General features: G+C 43.7%; 1 protein-coding gene across 7 annotated transcripts in view; it reads left to right on the top strand.

Moving 5' to 3' along the window:
- Nucleotides 1–24,148, top strand: part of TBL1X (transducin beta like 1 X-linked) — a 214,863-nt gene that overhangs the window by 132,902 nt on the left and 57,813 nt on the right. For 6 of the 7 annotated variants that reach the window (XM_078064799.1, XM_078064800.1, XM_078064795.1 and 3 more), the window contains one exon: nucleotides 18,710–18,798. The exons of the other annotated variant lie outside the window; for it this stretch is intronic. The gene's annotated coding sequence lies outside the window, so the exon portion shown is untranslated. The remainder of the gene's footprint in view (nucleotides 1–18,709; nucleotides 18,799–24,148) is intronic. 7 annotated transcript variants of the gene reach the window in all.

Here is a 24,148-nt window from a genome sequence, read left to right as displayed (position 1 = left end):
TTTCTGAGGAGCTTTGTAAATCATCCTCACGTTTGCCCAGTATATTGGTTCTTTTTTTTTTTTTTTTTTTTAAGATTTTATTTATTTATTTGACAGAGAGAGACTTAGCGACAGAGGGAACACAAGCAGGGGGAGTAGGAGAGGGAGAAGCAGGCTTCCCCGCGGTGCAGGGAGCCCGATCTGGGGCTCGATCCCAGGACCCTGGGATCATGACCTGAGCCGAAGGCAGACGCTTAATGACTGAGCCACCCAGGCGCCCCCAGTATATTGGTTCTAAGTGCCCCTCCTGACCTGCCGTGCTGAACTTCCATGCGGTGAGAATAGTCTCGTTAAGTGCAGGTTTATGCCCCATAGACAGTGAGAAGGGATTAATGCAGTTAGACCCAGCCGTTTGAGGCTCCGGTGTGTGATGGATTGCTTCCTCACGTTTATGGCGACCTGGACACCCCTAATGTCCATGTGGCAGCAGACGAGGGGCAACAAGTACTTAAATGTGGGCTTCATCCGTGTGATACTGTTTCAGTAACTGAGCCATTCAGATCCACTAGGAGCGGTGTAACGGGGAGACGGGGTACAGCGCCTGGGTTTTTAATTTAATTTTAATTCAGCCATTCGTTTTTGGCTAAATTGGCTAGTCTTTTGGTGTCTGGCAGGTACTGCCTTTTGAGACAGCATTATGAGGAACTAGTGTTCATAATGATTCGTCTTCTGCATTTTAAATAGATGCCCTGGAAATCCTGAGCCTGTTTGTGTGTATCCAATCGTTCGGTGTTCTTTTCGCCGCCTCCCCTCCATCTGCACTGAGCCTGCTCTGATGGTGGACACCGTTGTCTTGTAGCCGCACGCTGCAGGCCGCGTAGAGACTGCCTTCTGGGCCGCCGGGCTGGCTCGGCCGCGGGAGCGTGCAACTCTTGACCGCGGGGTTGTGAGTTCAAGCCCCGCGTGGTGGGTAGAGATGGCTTAAATCACTAAATAAAAATTGCAAAGTGCCTTCTAGGTAGTTAGAAGTTGAGGTTCGTTGAGATCTCTGTGACTCAGACCATCCTTGGGGATTTTTTCTTTTGTGCGTGTGTGGTTTTGTTTTGTTTTCATCTTGATAAAGAAGATGCTCTCTATATAAATATTCTGTGGTAATTACCCTACGTTGATAGTGGTGTTATCTGATCGCTAATTAATACAACTGAGTGGCGTATGCTGTTAAATTTAGGCAGAATATATTTGTTTCGAACAAATATATTGAACCGTTATTTTTTAAGGGCAGTAGCTTTAGAAGATAGAAACATTAAAACTCTGTGGATTGCCGGCCTCCCTGCAGTGATGCCCAGAACCATGTGGAGAGTCTTTGAATGCTGGAAAAATACAAGCGAGATTGAGTTCCTACCAAAAGAGTGAAGGAAGTATCTTGCAGACAACATAGGAGCAAGAAAAAAAGGTTAAACTTGTAGAGAACATGAACACTGGCTGCAGGAAAAACAGATAAATTCCATAAGGGGACATAATGGGCTTCTGAGCCTGGGCATTTTTGACATTTGGGGCTGGCTAGTTCTTGGGCTGGTGGGGCCGTCCTCTGTATTGTGGGATCTTGAGCAGCATCCCTGGTCTTCATCCACCAGGTACCAGTAACTCTCCTGCGACAACCAAAACTGTCTCCAGAGATAGCCCAGTGTCCCCTGGGGGGACACTGTCACCCCCAGTGGGGAACCACTGGAATAGATAGGTAAATGCAGACAGGGATACATACAGGTCTCAGGTCTGGCATTTGGCGGAGACATGAGAAATGTAAAGAACCCATCCCAGCACATGGAAGCTGGTCCTTTCACGCGCTACATACAGCATACACCTTGGGAGCCCAAGGAGGCAATGAGCAAACCATTCCTCTTGGGGTCAAGAAGGCTAGACCTCACCAACGTTTGGAGGAAAAGAGTTTTAAGCCACTCTGTGAAGGTGGAGGTGAAGAGAGGTTGAAGGACTTGGTCAAAGATCAGCATTTTGTCTCCTTTTTAAAACTGATCGTATCTCACAGGTATATATTTCCCTTTGCAGAGAGCTGCATTTAGGACCAAAGGTTCATGAAAGGAGTTTTTTTAAGCTAACATATTTAACAAGGTGGAAAACTTACTTATTTCAATTTGAATCTGCTTATTTCGAATTAACATCCTTTTCTAATACTAAGAAACCAGTGTTAGTGAAAATAATCTTAATTTATGTTCTATTTTAGGCACTTAGACACTTCATTTTGTAAAGGAGCTTCAGAGAATTTGCGTGGGGGTTGCTTTCTGGAATAGTATAGCGATTTTACTGCATCAGTTTGCATTGTGAAGCTACAGCCCTGTAACCTCGGGCCTCCTCTGGACTCCAAAACGTGTGAGCAGTCACTGTCAGCTATCTAGAATTTCAGGGTGTAAGCACAAACGACTTCTTGATTTATGCACATTATAAATGCGTATTCATCACCCAGAGAGAACGTAGGGAGTTAGCTCCCTCCCCCAGAATCTGGCCTGAGCACGGTCATGTTAATTGAAAAAGTCAGGAAAAGCTGGGAATCCTAAAAAAGGAGGCATACACATCTTGCGTGTTTTGTTGTTTTACCCTAAAGCACGTGACTACCCAGTCATCCTCCAGTACTCGGAGGGCGGGCTTCCCCTTTGCTCCAAGGAGTCCCAGCCAGAACTTTCCCCCAAGAGAGTCCACCCATAGTGCCTAGCACGTTTTGCTGGGTTTCTAGCTTCTAGTTCTTCCACATGAAAACTGCGCAGAAATCTCTTCTCTGCATCTCCCCAGATTTCCACCGTTCCCCTGGTCTTCTTGGTTGTCTTGCCCGCGATGAATCCCATGACATTTGTGAAGAGGACTCATACTTGTCCCGTCTAGCGTTCAGCTTCGTTTCCGTGATAAGCTAGTAACAGGCTCTGTGTGCACTCATACTTCATCTGGGTGATGTCTCCATACTCTGTAGTTGACAGGAGCGAGGACAGCTGAGCTCAGGTGAGCAGCCTTGGACAGGTTTTGGGACACAGCGTATCCGAAGAATATCCCGGCTGCTGGGAATAGCAGAGTCCTTTATGAGAACTGGTTACTATTTGTCTTTTAATTGTTAGACCTCACGGTGAAGAGTGAAGTCTAGTCGTTACGTATATGTTGGACTAACTTGGTTGTAAGGTTTATGTGATGATATTAAACTCTTATGTGTAGGTAACACGGGGATGCACCGCGTCTGCTCAGAACTGTATAAATTCTGACGGCTCTGGTATCACACAGCTTCTACTTCTGCCCCTGCTATATGATTATCATTAACGCTTATTATAAAGCCCTGTGAGACCTGAAGATGGTGCATGAGTCATCAAGAAGGAAAATGCAATATTCAGTGGAGTTTCGCTGTTAAGTACACCTTAGTGTATTCTGAATTTTTTTTTTTTTTTGTCATATGTACTTAGCTACGTATGAATTTTCGTTCTTGTATGAAGCACAAAGCTCAGCTTTGTGGATACAGGTGTTGAGTTCAATACCCTTTGAGCTCAGGGTTGTGGATGCAGGGGCCCCTGCTCTGCTGGAGCTAGAGAGGCAGTAGACAGAGAAACAGACACGATACTTTGGTAACGACACATTCCGTGAAGGACAGGAGCAGGATCACGTGACCAAGTGACTTGGGTGGAAGGGGTTCCATGGTTCCTAAGGAGGAGACAGTTGAGTTGAAGTCTGGAGGATGCAGCTGGGGAGAAACAGCAGAGAGTTCGGGAACAGCACGTGCAAAGGCCGGGCCGGGGGACGGAGCTTCAGGAACTTGAGAGGTGAAAAGCAGACGGGGCAGGCATGATGTGATGGGAGCAAGCGTCTGACAAGGGCACGGGATCAGAGCTGCGTGCAGTTCCTTGCAGGACATAATAATAATAAGGGTGATGAGTTCGGACTTAAAACCCTCCAGTGCCTTGTCACCGCACCAGCAGGTGGCTGGCTGCGGGGTGGGGGAGGGACTGTGGTGGCTCCAGGCGGTTCCCAGGCAGAGGACAGTCTCACTGTCCGTTCGCGGAGCTCCGTGGGGCCAGGAGGGAAAGCCCAGATTTGGGATACTTCAGCAGAGGTTGCCAGCAGATGTCCCGGCTGGAGGAGGCCGGGTCTGGGGTCGTTCACTGAGAGGGGGGGAGGTGTCATTCACTGGGACAGCAGGAGGGAGGAGGGGCGCGTTGGTGTGGGAGGGTAGGTGCAGGGCTCCATTTTGGACCACGTGTGGGATGCTGGTTGGACTTCCAAGTGGACAGGTCATGTGGGATGAGTGTGGAGCTGGGAGGGCCAGGGCCAGAAATGCATTTGGGGGCTCAAGCCAGGGACAGGATGAGTTCTCTCGGGGGAAGTGAGCGGCCTTGCAGGCCTGCCCTGAGGCAGTCAGTGGGAGGGGCCCAGAGCTCAGAAAGATGCCTTTCAGAAACTTAAGGTGCCACAGTCATTTGATAACCCCTTGTATTTTCGTAAACATGGACACAGGCTTGGAGAAGATCAGAGTAGCGTGAACCCGCCATCTGGAAACTTTTTGAGAGAAATTTGTTAATGTCATCATCTTATTAACTCCTTTCTTGTTTCAAAGTAAGGGGAACAGCTTCCACTAAGAATTATGCCAAAATTTCCTTTTTTTCCCTGAAGCTTTCATCTGAGTAGGGAGAAATGATTTGGCTGAGATTAATTAAATCTGAATACTTGTTGTTTTTCTTAGGCTTCTAGAGTTTTTGCCAACAACCACAAGGACGGTGCTGAACATCATTTAACGGCATAGTGTGTTAAATATTTTTTGAATGGCTTTTATGATCTTGACTGAGCAAGAACTTCCGTCCCATTTCCCAGCCACAAAGATTAATATGAATTTAATTAACCAAAATGTGTCATTCTCCTACCATGTAGCTAAATTCTCCAAGGACAGAAACTGGCTTAAGAATTTCTGGGTTTGACTAACGTTCAGATATTTCAGAAAGTACCAAGATTCTGAGATGGTTTCTAGAGAATGGCTCTGTTCCACCAGGAAGTATCTCAAAGTGTCACCTATGAATTTGAAGATAACTGAGCCCATTTTGTATTTCATGGTTAAGGGTTTGAAACTGGCTCAATAAAAGAAAGTGGTCATTTATTCTGGAGGCTCACTTCAAAGTAAGATGACTGATGTGCAATTTAACTCTCATCGCCGTTTTGATCTAAGTTTCTTTGTAACCAACAAGTAGGGTCTTTGGAAGAAATGCATTTGCACTGAAGGTTCATTTTCTTTGAGATTTTTTTTTTTATATTATAGTATAAATATATGTAATAGAAATTTCCCATTTCGGGGCATCTGGGTGGCTTAGCCGGTTGAGCTCTTGATTTCAAGATTTCAGCCGGCTCAACTCTTGATTTCAGCTCAGGTCATGATCTTGGGATCCTGGGATTGAGCCTGGTGTCGGACACCGACCATGCCGAGTGTGGAGTCTGCTGGGGATTTCTCGCTCCCTCTCTCTTCGCCCCTCCCCCACCCGTGCTCGCTCTCACTCTCAAATAAATAAATCTTTAAAAAAAAAAAATAAACATGGTCAAAATGGTAAATTTTAAGTATATAGTATAGTGGCCTTGAGTAGATTGACTATCCATCCCCAGAACTTTTTCATCTTCCCACATTAGAACACCGTACCTGTTACGGCAATAACTCCCTTTCCTTCTGCCCACCTCCCAGCTCCCGGCAGCCCCCATTACACTTTCTGTCTCTATTTATAGCTACTCTAGCTACTTCACACGAGTGGGGTCATACACTCTTTGCCCTTTGGTTTCCGGCTTATTTCCCTTAACATAATGTCCTCCGCGTTCACCCAGTGTAGCGTGTGTCAGAATTTTATTCTTTTCAAAGGCTGACTAGTACTCCTCATGTCTATATGTGTGTGTTTATAATATATACAAGCTTTGTGGATTCATTTGTCCATTGGTGGACATGCGGGTTGTTTTCATCTTTTGGCTGTTGTGGATAATGTTGCTGTTATATGAACACCAGGGTCCAAATATTTCTTCAGCTGCCTCCTTTCAGTTCTTTCGGTTCTATACCTAGAAGTGGAATTGCTGGATCATATGGTAATTCTGTATTTAATGTTTTGGGGAACCATCATACTGTTTTCCTGAGGGTTCATTTTGAAGTAATCTTGGTGAGATGTGATGGAAATGGCATCCAACCATGACTCATGTTATCTAACAGAAGAGCTAGCGAACGCCCACAGGCCAGAATTAGCCCAGTGCCTACTTTCGTACTGTCAACAAGCTAAGGATGGCTTTTACATTTTTAAATATCAAAAGAAGAATGTCATGATACATGAACATGCTGTGAAATTCAGATTTTATTGTACATCATTAAAGTTTCATTGGAACGCAGCTACACCCATTGGTTTGCGTGTTGTGCATGACTGTGTCTCCCTACAAAGGTAGCGTGGAGTGATTGTAACAGGGAGAGAACATATGGGCCCTGAAGCTGAAACTCATTACTCTCGGACCCTTTATGAACAAGTTTGCCAACTCTGGTCTAACAGGTTAGAATTGTAAGAAGTTAGACAAGCATATTTACAGCTGTTGACCACTGCGCATGTGGAACACGGGCTTTTCCAAGGGTCTTTGCAGGTACATCACGCTATCCACCTCATTCATCACACTGTTCGAAACCTCATTCCTGTCCCTTTTTCACACGGAAGCCTCCAGTGCTCATTGCTGAAGCCCTGCGGAGGTGTAGAGTTTAAAACCCCAACCAAGTTGTTTTTTGTTTTTTTTTTTAAGATTTTATTTTTAAATAATCTCTACACCCACTGTGGGGCTCAACCTCACAACCCCGAGATCAAGAGTGTTGCATTCTCTACCTACTGAGTCAGCCAGGCGCCCTAACCCCAACTGAGTTTCAAGGCTTGCCCATTTCAGATACATTTCCTTTTTCATTCCCAGTTCCAAAATTTGTCTATCTGTCCTGTCTTTTAAGGAATTCTCTTTCCGGCGAATAAGAGAGAAATCTCTGACTAATGAAGGAACCAAGTTTGAGGAGGATTTCTCAAAATTCACTTTTTTTCCTCCACTTTTTTGGACAAGGTCTGTACCCTACTAAAAGGCAGTCTTCTATTTTTAATCTGTGATATTTCAATAAAACCATGTAAATGTCATACTTGGAACTGTAGGGTGTTTTCAACATTTTTTTTTTTTTTTTGCAAAGAGCTTTTCTCTGCAGTGAGGGCCGTGTACGGGTTGTAAAAAGTTCTATTCATACAACCGGAAATCTGAAATAGCATCCATTTCCGCCATTTAACATCTTCCTTCATTTTAACGAAATCTTCAGAGTATCATTTTAGGGTAACACTTTGTTCAGAGTTTAATTTGTGGTTAGACACGTCCCCTCCAGAGCTTCTTAATGGACACAGCCTGGTACTATGGGTACCTATGTATTTAGGCGTTGAAGGTATTTGCCCCCATGTGTCCCCCCCCCCCCCCCCCCCCGCTGGAAGCCATCAGTTTGTTCTTTGTTTCTGTATCTGTGAAATCATATGGTGTTTGTCTTTCTCTGACTTCACTTAGCATAATGCCCTGTAGGTCCATCCCCATAGGATTTTCTGTACCTCATGAACATGATCTTAGGACCTGACAGAAATGTGAACAGGCTCAAAGGAAATCAGGCTAAGCTTAAACTAGGAAATACACTGATATTCTACTTTTCCTATGTTTCGTTTTTAAAGGAAATGGAGCATTGGCATTTTCTCTTTTTGAGATTGTGTTTGAAATTCTGTCTGCATGAAGAAAAGTCTTGCCCGCTAGACTGGTAAGATGTATTGATAAAAGCGAGAAGGTAGGCAGGTGAAATCGTTTGGTGAGCAGAGCTGACATAGTATTTACTACGCTGTTCAGGAATGTTAGTATCCACAGTTAGTCTGATCCGATTTGTTTTCTCATCTGACTATGCTTACTTCCTTTCTCAGACACACTTGCTCATTGAAAAATTCAGTTGTTCGAGTACCAAGTAGTATATTTCCATTTAAGGAAACCACAGGCAAATGGGATTATGTTCCCGTTGAAAGGAAAACTCGATTCCCTCACACGTTTACTTGTGTGACTGTTTTAGTCCCTTTAAAGAAACATCTTGAAACGTATTCCTCTCAAGCAGTGAGTGGCGTAAATGTTTTTAGGTTCATCTTGGCTTTTTGTTTTTTATTTATTTAAAACATTTTTATTTTTATTTTTATTTTTATTTTTTTATTTATTTGAGAGAGAGAATGAGATAGAGCATGAGAAGGGGGAGGGTCAGAGGGAGAAGCAGACTCCCTGCTGAGCAGGGAGCCCGATGCGGGACTCGATCCCAGGACTCCAGGATCATGACCTGAGCCGAAGGCAGTGGCTTAACCAACTGAGCCACCCAGGCGCCCTATTTAAAACATTTTTAATGGTGGTAAAATACAAATAAGTTTCATCTTGTTTTATTTTTTTAGGCTCACGGTTTTTCCCCCACCTTTAAAAACGTGAGAGAATGATGACTAGAACAAAAGGAACATAGCATTCTAGTGGCCAGGGTTTTACGGCTCTGGCTATTCTGTGTGGTTATAGTCATAACTTTGTTTGTCACAAGCCCACGTGTCTGGCCTTACGTATATTTGAATACGTGCATCTGTGCGGTGTAATTGTAGACCGCCGTGCTCTGTGGCACAGAGAGGTTATGTTACTCATCAGGAGACACACAGCTTCCAATGGGGGATTCTGGGGTTTAGCCACGCCGGCCTCACTCCAGGGCCGTGATGCTTCTTCGAGACTCTGCCAGATTGCCTTGTAAAGGATCATGACCCTTTCCCAGCACTGAGTGTAATTTCTGGGAAACAAGACCACACTGCAATCCAGGGAGGAGGAAGCCAACAAAGACTGGGTATAAGTACAGCGTGACGGACAAGGGCAAGCACAATTGAGGTCAGAGTTTGACCATCAGGGGAAATGCAGACACTAGAAGGACAATTGGGCTTTCTAGCTTTTATTTTTAAGAGTCCCTTAAAAGTGCACCCTGGAGACAGACATTGTGGGGCCGGGGGGGAGGGCGATGGCGTTTAGGGCCAGCTGGCCTGGGATTGCCTCCAGGTTCACACCTTCCTGGCAGCGCACGTGCAGAGTCTCTGAGCTGCTTGGGGGGGTGGGTGCCAGTGTGGGGGACAGCAGCACACTGAACTCGGCGTTCCTGCAGCCTCGAAGCTTTGCACAAATGCTGGTGTTTCTCTTTGCACCACACACGGACATTTTGGCCTGTGTATTTCTGATTGGGCAAGATGAGATGCCTCTGCTTAGGGTGACGTCAGCATCCCAGCTCAGACTCAGAAGCCAATGGGACCGTCAGAAGCCCTTGGAGACCTGGGGATTCTGATGACCTGTCCGCTGAGCTCTTTGACTCACAGAAAGTTTAAAAGTTTTCTGTTTTTTGTTTTGTTTTAAAAGATTTTATTTATTTATTTATTTATTTGACAGAGAGACAATGAGAGAGGGAATACAAGCAGGGGGAGTGGGAGAGGGAGAAGCAGGACCCTGGGATCATGACCTGAGCTGAAGGCAGAAGCTTAACGACTGAGCCACCCAGGTGCCCCGAGTTTAAAAGTTTTTAAATCATGTGTTCTTTTCTCTGTCACAAGATTCAATCGCCCTTGTATTTTTTGGTATTTCATTTATTTTTATTTTTTTAAAGGTTTTATTTTTAAGCAATCTCTGCACCCAACGTGGGGCTCAAACCCTTAACCCCCTGAGATCAAGAGTTGCATGCTCTACTGACAGAATAAATTGTAGGGAAACACAAGTCAACGTCGTCGTCGTCGTCGTCATCTTCTTCTTCTTTCTTCTGGTTTTTGTTGTTGTTGTTGTAGTTTTTAAGTAATCTCTGTGCCCAATGTGGGTCGCAGACTCATGACCCCAAGATCAAGAGTTCCATGCTCTACCAAATGAGCCAGCCAGCCAGGCGCCCCAGAAAACATGAGTCTTGCTGACCGACGTCATGCTAGCCCCTCCTCTGGGCACAAGGTATGTTCTCTTTCCGTGTCCTGTGTCCTTATTTACAGAGGATGGCAGTGCCTGCCTGCCTCCCACGTTTTACGTCACGGTGCGTTTTAATGAGATGGTAGAATTCTTGGTCATGCTTCAAGCAAACTGCCTCAACTGTTTGTTTCCCCAAAGACTGAATACTACACACTGCCATTTGCAACCGTCACACAAGGGACGAAGCTGGTGTCACTGCGATTCAGCCCCATTACATCCAAGAAGAAGAAGACGTAACTGTTTGGTCCTCGGGCCCAAGAGAGCCAAACTGTGTGTCCTTTCGAGTCTTCAGGGCTGACTGAGTGGCATCACCCCTCCAGTAGGTTCAAAGGAGCCACGTCAGAGCGTTAAGAAAGGTCTGAAAGTAGATGGAGGAGTTGCAGTTCTTACGGGGGTAGTGACGTTCATCTTACACGTAAAATGGGAAAACGCTCTCATGCGGGAGCTACAGACACGTGAAATTGGGCCTGATGTGAATGCACACTTCTGAGGTACGTCGTACATGTTTCACTTGAGCTTACAATCCTTTACTCTAATAATTACTGCCGTTCGTGACCTCGCAAGTATCCGGGACCAGTGATGGAGTAAGGGCAGCGCTACATCTTAAAGACCGATCGAGCAGCAGAGGGGGTGTGTAGAAATGGCATGGCGCTTACTGCTAAGGATCGGAATTCCGTGGATCAAAAAGGAAACTTGTTTTCCACAGTTTGACTTCCTCAACTGACCGCACACTCTGCTGCTTTCTTGGTGGGAGCAATGATCTCTTGCCTATGAATGAGTGATCTCCATAAATAAGATATTCGGTGTTGGCCGAAGACTCCAATCAGTCTGGATTTTGCATAACGAGAGAGAGAGTGAGCAAAATGCAGAGCCCACGATGGCTCACTCTCGTTCCAGCTCCCGGGGTCTAGATACCTGACAGTGTCAGACTTGCCCTGGCTGGGAAAGCCTGATGCGAGTCGGTCGGAAAAAATAACGTATCACAGAAAATCCAAAAATGAATTGAACGCAGTAGCTTGTTGGTACAGTGTAAATGGCTAAATCCATTTCAGATCAACTCAGAGTATAAAAGATGAGCCAAATGAATCGCACGTAACGCGTTGCATATATGAAATCAATTATTCAGAGTGTTTGGAAGACTTCCCTTCAATAAATTCTGTTACCAGCTGCAAATTCCTATTTATTTCCGTTGTGCAGAATAAATTCTTACCTCCCTTCCATCCAAATTACTGTAAATTATGAATTCGTATGATATGAAATGACATGAGCACTCAGATCAAAGCCAGAACTTTGGGGTTAAAATCCTACCACGTATAAGCTGTGAAACTAGTCTAGATTCACTTAAACTCTCTAGAACTCAGTCTTTTTACCTACAAAATGGGAATAATGAAGAGGGCGGCTGTGTCACATCATGGACGTGAAGGGCCTTTATAGAAGATCCACTTCCTCCTCACGTGGGGGTGGGGCGGGGCTTGAGAGCATAGTTAGCCTTGCTGCTCAAGAATTTTTATGATGGAAACAGCTGATGTGTGCCTCTCATTACTGAATTAAGAGATTATACTTTGTAGACTGTATTTGTGTTAAAAATCAGAAGCTTACTGTAGAGGCTGTCCCTCCACACTGAGAGCCAGCAACCTGAGTGACTTGGAAGACTTGTGACATTTTACCGTCGTATCAGGATTGCCCAGTCTCGGCTCTGTTGACATTTGTGACCGGTTAATCCTTCTCGCAGGGGAGACGTCTTCTGTGCTGTAGGGTGTTGAGCAGTTAGTTACGTTGGCCTCTACCCATTAGATGCACCCCCCTCCCGCCCCCCCCTCGCCTTGTGACAACCACAAGTCTCTCCAGGTGTTTTTGCCCTGGGGGCAGATGACCTTCAGGGGTCAAAACTGCCTGCATATGTTTGTATAAATTAAGAATTTTTTTATGATTCTACTTTTAATTTATTAGCTATACCTCTTTGTTTTAATGTTTAGTGTTTTTTTTTTTAAGATTTTGTTTATTTGAGAGAGTGAGCACACCCATGACTGGGGGGTGGGGAGGCACAGAGGGAGAGGAAGAAGCAGGTTCCCCACTGAGCAGGGAGCCTGACCCAGGGCTCCATCCCAGGACCCTGGGATCGTGACCTGAGCTGAAATCAAGAGTCGGACGCTCAACCGACTGAACCACCCAGGCGCCCCAATTTTTAGTGTTTTTCTAATGCTGGCAATAACGGTCTTTAGCTTGTCACAGTCTGCGTTGTTTTCTCTTACCACATCATGTGTAAGGACCTAACAGTGTAGGTCTGTTCTTCCATTCCTACTTCTTGGTACTACTGTTGTTATACGTTTTACTTTCATGTGTTTAAGAAACCACAATACCGTTACTAATTTTGCATTAAGCAGTCAATTATATGTAAAATAAATTTTAAAATGAGAAGAAAATGTTTTTATACTTACCCCCTGTTTACCCTTTCTGCTGCTCCTCATTCCTTTGCAGAAATCCAGAGGTCCATCTGAACTCATTATTCTTCCCCTTAAGGAACTTCGATTAATTTTTCTTGTAGGACAGGCGTATTGGCATTGAATTCTTTCTGCATTTGTCTTAAAGAGTCTTTATTTTGTCTTCATTTTTGAAAGCTATTCTGAGAGTAGAATTTTATTTTATTTTTAATTTTATTTATTCCTTTGAGGCATAGAGATAGAGAGAGCCTGAGCAGTGGGAGGGGCAGAGGGAGAGGGAGAAGCAGACTCCCCGCTAAGCCAGGAGCCTGATGCGGGGCTCGATCTCAGGACCCCGGGACCACGACCTGAGCTGAAGGCAGACGCTTAACCATCTGAGCCACCCAGGCACCCCTGAGAGTAGAATTTTAAGTTGACATATTCTTTGAGCTCTCTCAAATTTCATTCCATTGTCTTCTGGCTTAATCGTTTTTGACAAGAAGTTTGTGAGTTTTGTTACCTTCCCCTCTGGGTGTAATTTGTGCTTTTTCTCTGGCTGCTTTTATGAGTTTCTTTTTACTGCTGATTTTCAGGAAATTGATTGCGTCTTATTAGGGTTTTCTCTGGTGTTTATCCTGCTTGGGGTTTGTTCAGCTTTATGGATCTGTTTTACCTTTTTTAACCTAGAATTTCCCGAACTTACTCAATCTTGGAAGCTTTGCTCTAAGTAATACATGTTATCATATCTAAGGACTGGCGTTTCATGAACAAAGAGTAAAATGAACCCTGCCCCATGTTTGGGCACCATGAAAATCAGTGTTTATTAGTTTTGCATGGTTTGTAACTCCCTGCTGTCTGCTTGGACCATAGAGAATGGTGTGGTACAGGAAGCTCTTGGACATGGGCCTGGTCATGTGCAGAGTGTACACACAAGATGACTTGTGAAGGGGTGTCAGCCGTAACTGCGTGTGACTGCCAGCCTAGTGGGCACACTCCACTAGTAGCCATTTTTCCAAACTTTCTCACGTTGGCACAGTAACGACCCGTTGCCTAGTTCGTGTGCCCTAAAGGAGACTCCATGGCACACCCAGGCTTACCGTCTACAGCTAACAATACTGCAGGGTTAATTCCAAAAACATTCGGACTAAATGTTTTCCGTAGACATCGGACAACATATATTGTCATTTGACCGTGCAGACTCTTTTTTATTCATCTGAGAGAGAAAGAACAAGAATGAGTGGGGGGAGCGGCAGAGGGAGAAGGAGAAGCAGACTCCCCGCTGAGCAGGGAGCCCGATGCAGGGCTCGGTCCCAGGACCCTGGGATCATGACCTGAGCTGAAGGCAGACACTTAACTGACTGAACCACCCAGGTGCCCTCACCATGCAGACTGATTTTAAAAGAAAAATGTTTTAAGATGTTCCTTTTTTTTTAATTTCTGTGTTTATGACATATAAGCTTATTTATTTATTTTTTATTATTTTTTTTTTAGATTTTATTCATTTGACAGAGAGAGAGCACAAGTAGGCAGAGTGGTAGGCAGAGGGAGAGGGAGAAGCAGGCTCTCCGCTGAGCAGGGAGCCGGACATGGGGCTCGATCCCAGGACCCCAGGATCATGACCTGAGCCGAAGGCAGCTGCTTAACCGACTGAGCCACCCAGGCGCCCTGACATATAAGCTTATTTAAAGAACATCAAAGGTTAGGCCCTTGGAATTTGCGTACCAAATTAGGATCTTTTATCACTAACAATACAAAAACATTTTTCCTGGGTCATAAGCGGAACTTTGAAAGGGAAGGGGTCCCTTCGGTGTTGTCTCTTTGGTCTTACATATAAACAGACAAAGGCACACCTTTACTACAGTGGCAAGAATTAATCCACCTAAATTAAGGGTATTCCAAAAGTGAGTTTTTTTTTCTTTAAAAGAGATAAGATATGAGGAAATAATTCATGCATTGTGAGTTTTCACTTTGCAGTACCCATTTTCCTAGTTCAGTGAGTAGAAAGAGAAATGAGGATGATGGCCTGATTAATTCCCAACGGATAAAGGCTTATCTAGAACTGCCCTATTTCTTGATACAATTATAATATTAAAAGTAACATTTATTTTTATAAGTCATTACCATCTTGGCACACTGTGTTCACTTTAGTCAAGTACTGTCATCTTTATATTTCAAGCTTCCAAATTCTAAAAAGTGTGTTTTTATATTTCTCTTGGAGAACCCACAGTCTTCCAACAGCAAAACCTCAATTAATGGGAATGTCTAGTGACTGATATGTCCAGAGTCAATCAGAAAATTGTCTTTTAAATTTCAACATATTGTTGGAAAGCCTTTCAGAGAGGACTTCGGGAGCGTTGGGCAAACCACGGCATATTGACCATGAGGAGTCCTCACCCATGGGATGCCTGCATACATGGAGGAGCCCGCTAGAAGTAGAGCTCGGTGAAGAAGGTGCTTCGCAGAATTCCTGCTGCCTACGGCTCGGAGCCGTGAGCGAATCCTGAGAGCAGAATGATGATGTATCGTGTGTGATCACCTGGTGTGATGAGGCTGGTGGTGGGGCCTGGGGTACAGCACATGATTGTCCCCAGCCTGTGGATAGTGATGCAGAGGCACTTGCTGAAGGGACCCTGCCCCCACACATCTTGCCCACCTGCCCTTCCCCATGTATTGGATTGCTGGTGTGACTTGGCTGGGTGGTTCTGTCTGGAGCCTCTCTGAAATTGCAGCGAAGAGGTCAGCGGGGGCTGCAGTCATCCGACGGTTTGACTGGGGCTGGATGATCTGCTTCCACGCTGGCTTCCTCTCCTGGCTTCCTCTCCTCGTAGTAGACCTCAGTCCTACACCATGCTGGCGTCTCCATAGGCAATTAAAAAAAAAAAAAAAAAGACTTTATGGTGCAAATTGGATTCTAGTCTATCAAGAAATAGAATTAATAGAATATTTCTATGTTAAGCATTTAATTTATGATTAGTCAAAACATGTGTCTGTCCCTTTGACTTAGTGATCCATGTGGGCAATTTGTTTTGAAAATTTGGGCAATGACGAAGGAAGCATTATGGCAATCTGTGGAAGCACCCCCTAGACGCTTCCTTCTGAATCTAAGACCTGCGTGAAAGTGTTACTTCACCTTCCGATATTTCATAGTAAAAATCAGAAGTCATGAAGAGAAGAATTTAGTCTAAAATCTGTTCTGTTAAAATAAAGTTTCTCAACCTTAGCATTATTGACATTTTGGGGTGGATCAGTCTTTCTTGCGGGGAGGCTGTCCTGTGAGGTGTAGGATGTCCAGTGGCCTCCCTGGTCTCTTTTCACTAGTTGCCATTGGACCCCCTCCTCCAGGTGTGACAGCCAAAAATGTCTCCAGACTGTGCCTACTATATCCTGGGGTGGAAGGCACCGTCGGCCCTGGTTGAAACCACTGTGTTAAAATGTGGACACACTATGATAATTCCATGCTTTTATTAGGTATCACATGCATGGATCAATATTAAAATTCAGTATTACATTTGAGAAGGTACCTGGACAACCATTGTCAAGCTCAAGTGTCTCTGATAAATCTAAGCGGAATTGTGAGCAACCCCAAACTCAGAGCTTTGGTGCTAAACCTGGGGGGAGGGGGGGAGGGGGGCAAGGGCAAAACCAAACCAGTCCAGTTTCTCTGGTTGCCTGGTAGACTTGGAGGCGCTCCTGAGTGGGAGAGTAATTCGCTTTGCTCCAAGTAGAGAGAGAGCATTCTGCTGCTTCTTGGTGCTTCCTGTGCAGAGCTCTGGCTGCCCGCCGTTTGCCAGGTGGCGCCTTAGGCTGGCGGGTTCCCTGGCTCCCTCCTGTACGTCCGTGCCCCGTGCAGACCTCTCTGCCTGTCCCGTTTGCACCTGTCAGTCCTGGAGAGGATGAGGCTTCCACAAAGGAGGATCAAGGCAAGCTGATGCAGGGCAGTTCCCCTCCAAGAGTGTACGCCCCAAGGGATGGAAAACCGGGGCTCAAACACATATTTGTACATGCATGTTCATAGCAGTAATCACAATGGGCAGAAGGTGGACGCAAGCCATGATGCCCAGCATCTGATGGAGGGACGAACAAAGTGTAGTTCATCCCCACAGTAGAATAGTATTCAGCCACAAAAAGGAATGAGGTGCTGATACACACTTCATCGTGGCTGAACCTTGGAAGCATTTTGCTTAGTGAAAGGAGCCAGACACGTTTCCACTGGTGTGACATGTTCAGAATAGGCAAATCCAGAGAGACAGGAAGTAGACTGGTAGTTGCCAGGGAATGAGCAGCGACTGCTTAATCGGGTACATGGTTTCCTTTTGGAGTGATGGAAATGTTTTGGGACTTGACAGTGGTGTTTGCACAACATGGCGAGTGTTCTAATGTTGTTTCTTTGTGTTATGAGGGTGTATATACACATGGACATGCACGCAAGGACTGCTGGGATAGGTCTACACCGTGCCTTGCCTAGAGCTGAGGAGCAACCAGGAAATTGCGAAGTCCTTTTTATATTCATTATTACCTTTGAGAATAAAGAATATATTGCATTTGTTAAAATCGTTGCCATTTCACACCAATACTTTGCAGTACATGAACCTTTTTGCCAGTACTGCTCATTGGTGGTCATTCTGTCTGGGTACTGATCATGGGAAAATCAGTTACGATTAGGTATTGGAAGATCGGATTTATCATTTTTAATTTGTTTCCATCAATAAACTAATTTTGACATGTTGCATAAGCAGAAGAACGTTGCTGCCCAGTCATATTTACCCATTTTTGTGTGTTTATAACACACAGATGATGTTAATTACACTTACTGAGTTTAACAACATATATAAAAGATAATCTTCAATTCCAAGACTCTCATTTGTGAGTTACCATCTGTTTTGGACCAAAGAATAAGAATTTGATTCTAAAGATTTTTCTGAACAGCTTGTAATAAGAGCTGTTTATGTATTAATTACTTATTGAATTATTATGGGTTTTAGTGTTTTAATTTCCAAGCAATTTGGGGCTTATTGTGGCGACATCTGCTCATATTTTCGTACTTTAGCGATTTCATCATAAGGCTATTTTTTTTCCCCCTCTGGTAATTTACAACTCAATCCTAAAAATAGTAATTTGCTTTCTGCTTCAGGTACTGTAAGGACTATTGTCCTATTTTATCTCTACTACAGAAATTTTTTCATTATGGAATGTATTTTTATTTTATGAGCAAAATCAATATTCCTTTATGCCTGCTTTGCTCTGGTGAATAATTTTATTCAAAGAGTTGTAGGGAAATTTTGTTTAAATCTCATTTTTCTTCAGTGGTAGCTTTTTAAAAAGTGCCCTGGTTATTACTTTTATCTTACATATCCTTATGGTGTTTTTTTTAAAAATGTACTGTAACGAAACTTAAGGGCCTATGAACCTACCTACCTGTAAAATCTTTTTAACCTCCTTTCTTTGAGCAGCGTAGCTATAAACAATGACTCATTGGGAATAATTTACTTGAATTTCCTTAAAACATTTCATGAGGTTCTGCATTTACTAATAAGAAACACCTTTGCTCATAAGCTTCACTGGTGAATTTGAATTATATTAACCCTGGCACCTTTTTATCACTTATGATTGAACAAGAATTTAGAGAAAATGGCAGGCAGTTAATTGCCTTAGATTTTGAGCTGATAGACAATAGTAGATAATTTAAATGTAGGAGGCTGGATTCATTCATAACCAAGGAAATTTTATGAGGAAGAAGGTAAATACTGTTAGGTCAATGCGGGTTGATTGCATTGTGTTTATACTGACCAAAAAGTAGAAACATGTTTTCGATATGAAGGTGAGCTTAGGACCTTACAAACCTGGCTTATTCAGAAGTGCAAATGGCGGAACCCTTGTGAAATTGAAATGTATGACAATAACGGATAAATTGAGCCATAGTGAGTCAATGCCTTTCTTTTGCTTTATTTTAGGGAAGCCAAAAGGGGAAAAAAAAGATTCTAATGTTGTTTCTTTGTGTTATGAGGGTGTATATACACATGGAGATGCACGCAAGGCTGTTATAAGCATTAGCCCAAGTGAGGTCTATAAAGTTTCTTTAAAGCATGTTTTCTTCTTTTAGAGGCGTGTACAGTTGAGTTTCTTGGTTGCATAGGACACAGTCCCGAAGACAAAAGCATTTCAGATTTGAAAAAGAAAAAAACCATGAAATGGGAGAGGCCACAGGTGAATACTTCCCAAGGAATTTTTAAGTTTTTTCCTCCTATCTCCTCATTTCTCACCAGGCAGCTCCTGGCAGACACTTTGAAGTTTATATGATCGGATGCTGGGGAGCTCACTGGTTCAAAGGTCTACACATGAAGTCACCATAAAGGTAAGCAACCCACTTGCTGTTCCTTCTTTGTCCTTGAGCTGATATCCCTTGGAGAAGTGGAAGTGCATTTTGCCCAAACTGAACATCTTCTGTTTTAAAATGACTTTTTTCAAGTTGCAGGTCTTTCTCCTTGCTGAAATTGAAGGTAATAGATAGAGCACTGGGAAATCATTATGGGCTATATATAGTTAACTCTAAATGATGAATTCACGTTTTATTGCTTTCCACGAATTTGGGTACTGAACCAGCTATTACAAACTTTTCTGGGTCTTACCAGGAGAGGATGACACCTTCTAAAACCAAATCTTCTTGTCAACATTGTGAATTAAAATTAAGCCAGAAAAGTAATTATGATTAGGCACATGAGTATAGATTTTATCTCCTGTAACTTAATTCTGTATTTTATTAGTTTATTTTTTTTAAGTTTTTTTTTTTTTTTTAAGTAATCTCTACACCCAACATGGGGCTCAAACTTACAACCCTGAGATCAAGAGTTGCATGCTCTACTGACTGAGCCAGCCAGGTGCCCCTGTGCTTTATTAGTTTCTTAATGCAGTTTGTGTGTATCTGCAAACTGATTTGCAAGTTAACCTTGAAACTTAATTAGAACAACATGTAGACTATTACTTACAGATCCAGGATATGATAAAGTTTCCAGAAGAGCACATCAAACAGGTGCCAAGAGTTGAAGCCCATATACCAAACTAAAACTGACAACCAGCTCTCTAACAGTTGCTATGTTTTGGTAGATGGGATTTTAGGGTTTGATTTTATTATTTACTTTTTCTACTTGCTGTATTATTTACTTTTTGTATTTGTATTTTTTTTCTTTATCAATTTGGTTGCCTTTTTCTTTTTTTTAGTTTGCTAATTTTAATTCAGTTAATTAGCATATAAAGTATTATTGGTTTCAGAGGTATAGGTCTGTGATTCATCAGTCTTATATAACACCCAGTGCTCATTACATCACATGCTGTCCTTAATGCCCATCACCCAGTTACCCCATCCCTCTACCTTCCTCTCCTCCATCAACCCTCAGTTTGTTTCCCATTTTTGTCCTTTTTTTTTTTAAGAAAAAAAAACCCCACAGAACTTTCATAATTTTAAGAATTTTGCTTATTATTCAATTGGAACTAAAGTGATAGTCCTAAATTTAACTTCAGTAAGAATCTTATTGAGGTATTTTTGTTTAAAACCAAGTATGTAAAGGGGCATCTGGATGGCTCAGTCAGTTAAGCGTCGGACTCTTGCTTTTGGCTCAGGTCATGATCTCCCGGTTGTGAGATCGAGCCCGGCAACAGACTCAGTGCTAGGTGTGGCGCCTAACTGAAGATTCTCTCTCTGCCCCCCGCCCCCCACCCCAAGAAAAACACCCAAGTATGTAAAAACAACAAAGTAAATGTATAAGAATCTTGGTGTTTTACTTAAGTATTTGAAAAATGTGGTTTGCTTATAAAAACAAAAATTTGTAAAATGTTAATTGAGTTTGTGACTGGCTTTAACTTAACATAATGTTTTCAAGATTTCATCCATCTTGCACCGTGAATCTTTTTTATGGCTGAATAATATTCCGTTGTATGGTTATACCACATTTTGTTGATCTCTTCATCAGTTGATGGACATTTGGGTTGTATTTACCTTTCAGTTACTATGAATCATCATTATTGATATTACTGCTGTTCTGAACATTGGTGTGCGAGTTTTTGTGCAGACCCACGTCTCCATTTCTCTTGGGCGTATGTCAGGGAGTAGAATTGATAGGCTGTATGGTGACTGTGTTTAACATTTTGATGAACTGCCACAAATTTCCATCAGTCAGTATGTTTTGAAATGTAGCTGAACCATCTTCTGAATGTCAGGGAAGATGGGAGAGGTCTGTCGGTCCTCGGAGTTTTGATTGGGACTTAACTCAGTACTTAGGGTTAAGTACTGCTTCAGTACTCATTGAGTTGAGTTGAGCACACACTGAATTCCTACTGTGTGTGAAGCACTGGTGTTGAGCTTTAGAGATGACTTTGGGTGTTTGGGGGGGTTTTTGGTAACCATGGTAGACCGTGGCAGTGGTGTTCCCTGCTCTCACTGTTCAAGTGGTTGGTTTGTACCTGAGGAGCATCCACATTTCGGGGCATCACCTGCAGGTTAGCAAACAGGCAGCTTTCAAGCCGGGAACCGACAAGGCAGGTAGATAGGTCTAGTGTAGACACAGGAAACTCTTCGGTAGAGCGGAGAAAACCAGAGCGAGGGCAGCATTTTCTGTCAAGGGCTAGAGAGTAAATAGTTGAGGCTTTGTGGGCCAGCCGGGCTCTGTTAACAGCCACTCCATTGTGCTGTTGTGGTGTAAAAACAGTCGTCGATTGTACATCAATGAATGGATGTGGGGGAGTGCCAATAAAACTTTATTTATGGACACTGGAATTTGAATGTCAGATCAATTTCATGAGTCACAAATTGGATTCTTTTGATTCTTTTCAACCATTTAAAAATGTAAAAACTAGTCACGACAAGGGGAAGCAACAGGTGGGATTCGGCCTCAGGCCACAGTCTGCGGACTCTTAGCTAGAGGAACACACCTGTTTTGTTTCTGCCTCTCCTAACTTCTGGTTTTTTGAATTGGGAGGACATCGGGAGGTACAGCTCTGCGAGGCCCATGATGTGGTGAAGACAGAATCCATATTGTGGTCACTTAACAAAGGCCCTGCGGATGTTCAGGGAGCTACGACTTTTAGGAATTTGAGGGCTGTCTGGCCGTGTCATGAGGAGTGGTCCTGGACCTATGTACCTGCCCTAACTAAGGGTTCTCGGTCGGAGGCAAGTCCTCAGCCCTTCCCAGGGGACATTCGGCCCTGTCTGGAGACCGTTTTCAGGGGGAGGGGTGCTACTGGCATGTGGTGGGCAGAGGCTAGGGATGCTGCTCAGCACGCTGCCGCGCACAGGACACCCCACCACCGGGATTTAGGTGGTCCCAAATGTCAGTAGGACCAAGATTGGCAAAGCCTACTCACTCTTACTATCAGTATCTTATGTTTTAAATCTTACCAGTCTTGTGGCTATGAAGATGTGAGCTGCTGAGCATTTGATGATAAAACTTGAGTTCCTGCATTTGCTGACACAAATAGGAGGGTCATTGGACTCTCATCTAATACTTAGGTTCATAATATTTAAGCATTGTTTTAAGATTTTATTTATTTGAGAGAGAGTGAATGAGAACGAGCATGAGCAGGGCAGAGGGGCAGAGGGAGAAGAAGAAGCAGACTCCCTGCTGAGCAGGGAGCCCCATGTGGGGCTCGATCCCAGAACCCCGGGATCACAACCCACGCGTAAGGCAATTGCTTAACTGAAAGTGCTGCCCAGGTGCCCCTTTAAACGTTTTTTTTTTTTTTTTTTTTTTAATGTTTCTGTTATTCATTTAAATTGAAGCATCAAAAAGTGCTGTTCTGTGAAGACTTAGGAGACCCACGGCACTCGGTGGGTGAGGCCCTGCTTTTTTATCTTCTAGAGAAAGCCACCAGGTTTACTTTTCCAAACTCCAGAGGCCATGTTCTGTGAGCAAATGACCTCACTCACGACTCCCTGACACAGGAAAGGGAACTGTCGAGGCCAAAATAAATCCTGCATATGTGGTGAGAATCACAGTGTCTCAGAGGCTTCATCACCAGCCTGCACGTCTCCTAAAATTCGTGTGAGGACCTCATGTACGTTGTAGAGAAGCTGCTTCCGGTTTTTCAGTCTTAAAGGTAATTCAGTCTGGACACTGATACACAGATTCTTCGCAAGTATTGGCTTAAACCAACATGATGGGGAAAGCAGAGCTCTTACGTGGGGGCCGTCACTGGCGGTGTCTCCACGACCGTGTGCTGGGAAGTCTGGGGTGCGTGAGCTCGCATTGTAGTGTGGGAGAGGACGGGACGAGGAAAGGACGGTCGTGCTGTCGTGTGTCCGTGGTCTGCCCCTTGTGACGCGGGCTGTCTGAGCAGCGGTTTGCTGTTACTAGGTGGAACACTTTGAGGAAGGCCTCCTTCGGGGTCTTCCCCCGGACAGGCAGAGATGGGTCAGTAAATAGGGTGGCGAGCTTGCAGAGTTGGAGAGAGGACTCTGTGGCCACTTGGGAGGCACACAGATGGTTTCGGGGGTAACCCCAGGGACCGGACGCCTTTCCTGTCACGTCAGCATCTGCCATTGATGTGCACACGGGTTTTGGATGAAGGCCCCAGCCAGCCATGAATTAACCCAGAAGGGTGGCCAAGCGCAGAAAGGACCCTTTCTGAATGCCGCACCCCGGGGAGGTTGTTTTGTTCCGTGAAGAGCGGCATTATTTTTCTAACACGGGAGCCCCTCCTCTGCGCTCCCAACCCTGTAGCCTCATTTCCTACTTAGAAGTGCAGAGCTGTTCTCATGCAGATTATTTCTGCAGACTCTGCCAGGTTTTAATTACATTTTAATGAATGTGCAAACAGTTCACGTTCATAGGAGAAGATTTGGAAAATACGAAAAGCACACACAGAGAACTCTAGCGAAATTCCACCCCCAGAAGTAGATGTGAGACTTTTTTGGAGAGTTATCTTCCGTGTGTGTGTGTGTGGGAACACACACGTGCCTGCAAAACAAAATTTGGCATCATGCACGTTCCATCTTGAAACCTACTTTTTTGCTACATGACACTGTCTCGTGGACATTTTCCCCAGTCATGAAATATTCTTTTACGGACTTTATCTTATTTTACTGGTTTATTCCCATATTTTATATGGTAATATTGTTGCTAGGACTCTAGTAATAAAATGATAGCTGTTTGATTATGTTTATAATTTTGGGCCATTTGACTGCAAGTAAATAACTGTAAGCTTAGTGAAAAATCTTACCTTTGGGGGTATCTTTTCTTACTGTAAAATAAAAGACATCTACTCATTGGTAAATGACGCTAAGCCCAACTAAGTTAAGCAACTACCATGAAACCCCTGTTCATGTTTTCATGTATTTTTCCCCCAGTATTTTCCATGTGTAAATTTTCCTGTAATTGGGGTCAAACTGTAAATGCCATAATTTATGGAATCATATTGTCATTGAACAGCAAAGTGTTTGAATAGCTACATGTTGTCTTAATGACAATTATGTAGGAGAAGGAGATAATGTAAAGTGATAAAGCAAGCCTCTTTCACCTCCAATGTAAGCTGGTCCCCAAGCAGACTTTAGAAAAGGATGATATGCAAATGTTACTACATGCATTAAAAATTTCATCTTCAACTGGTCACTGATGGCGTAATAAAAATAAACCTAGTTGCCACTGAAAGAGAGAAACACATCATGAGGGAAGCGAACAGGGAGGGTAGGACCCACGACACTCTAGTCAGAATGT

This window comes from Halichoerus grypus, chromosome X (assembly GCF_964656455.1).
Source record: "Halichoerus grypus chromosome X, mHalGry1.hap1.1, whole genome shotgun sequence".
NCBI lineage: Eukaryota > Metazoa > Chordata > Mammalia > Carnivora > Phocidae > Halichoerus > Halichoerus grypus.
Note: the sequence above shows the minus strand (reverse complement) of the source record. Positions and strands in the feature narration are given on the sequence as shown.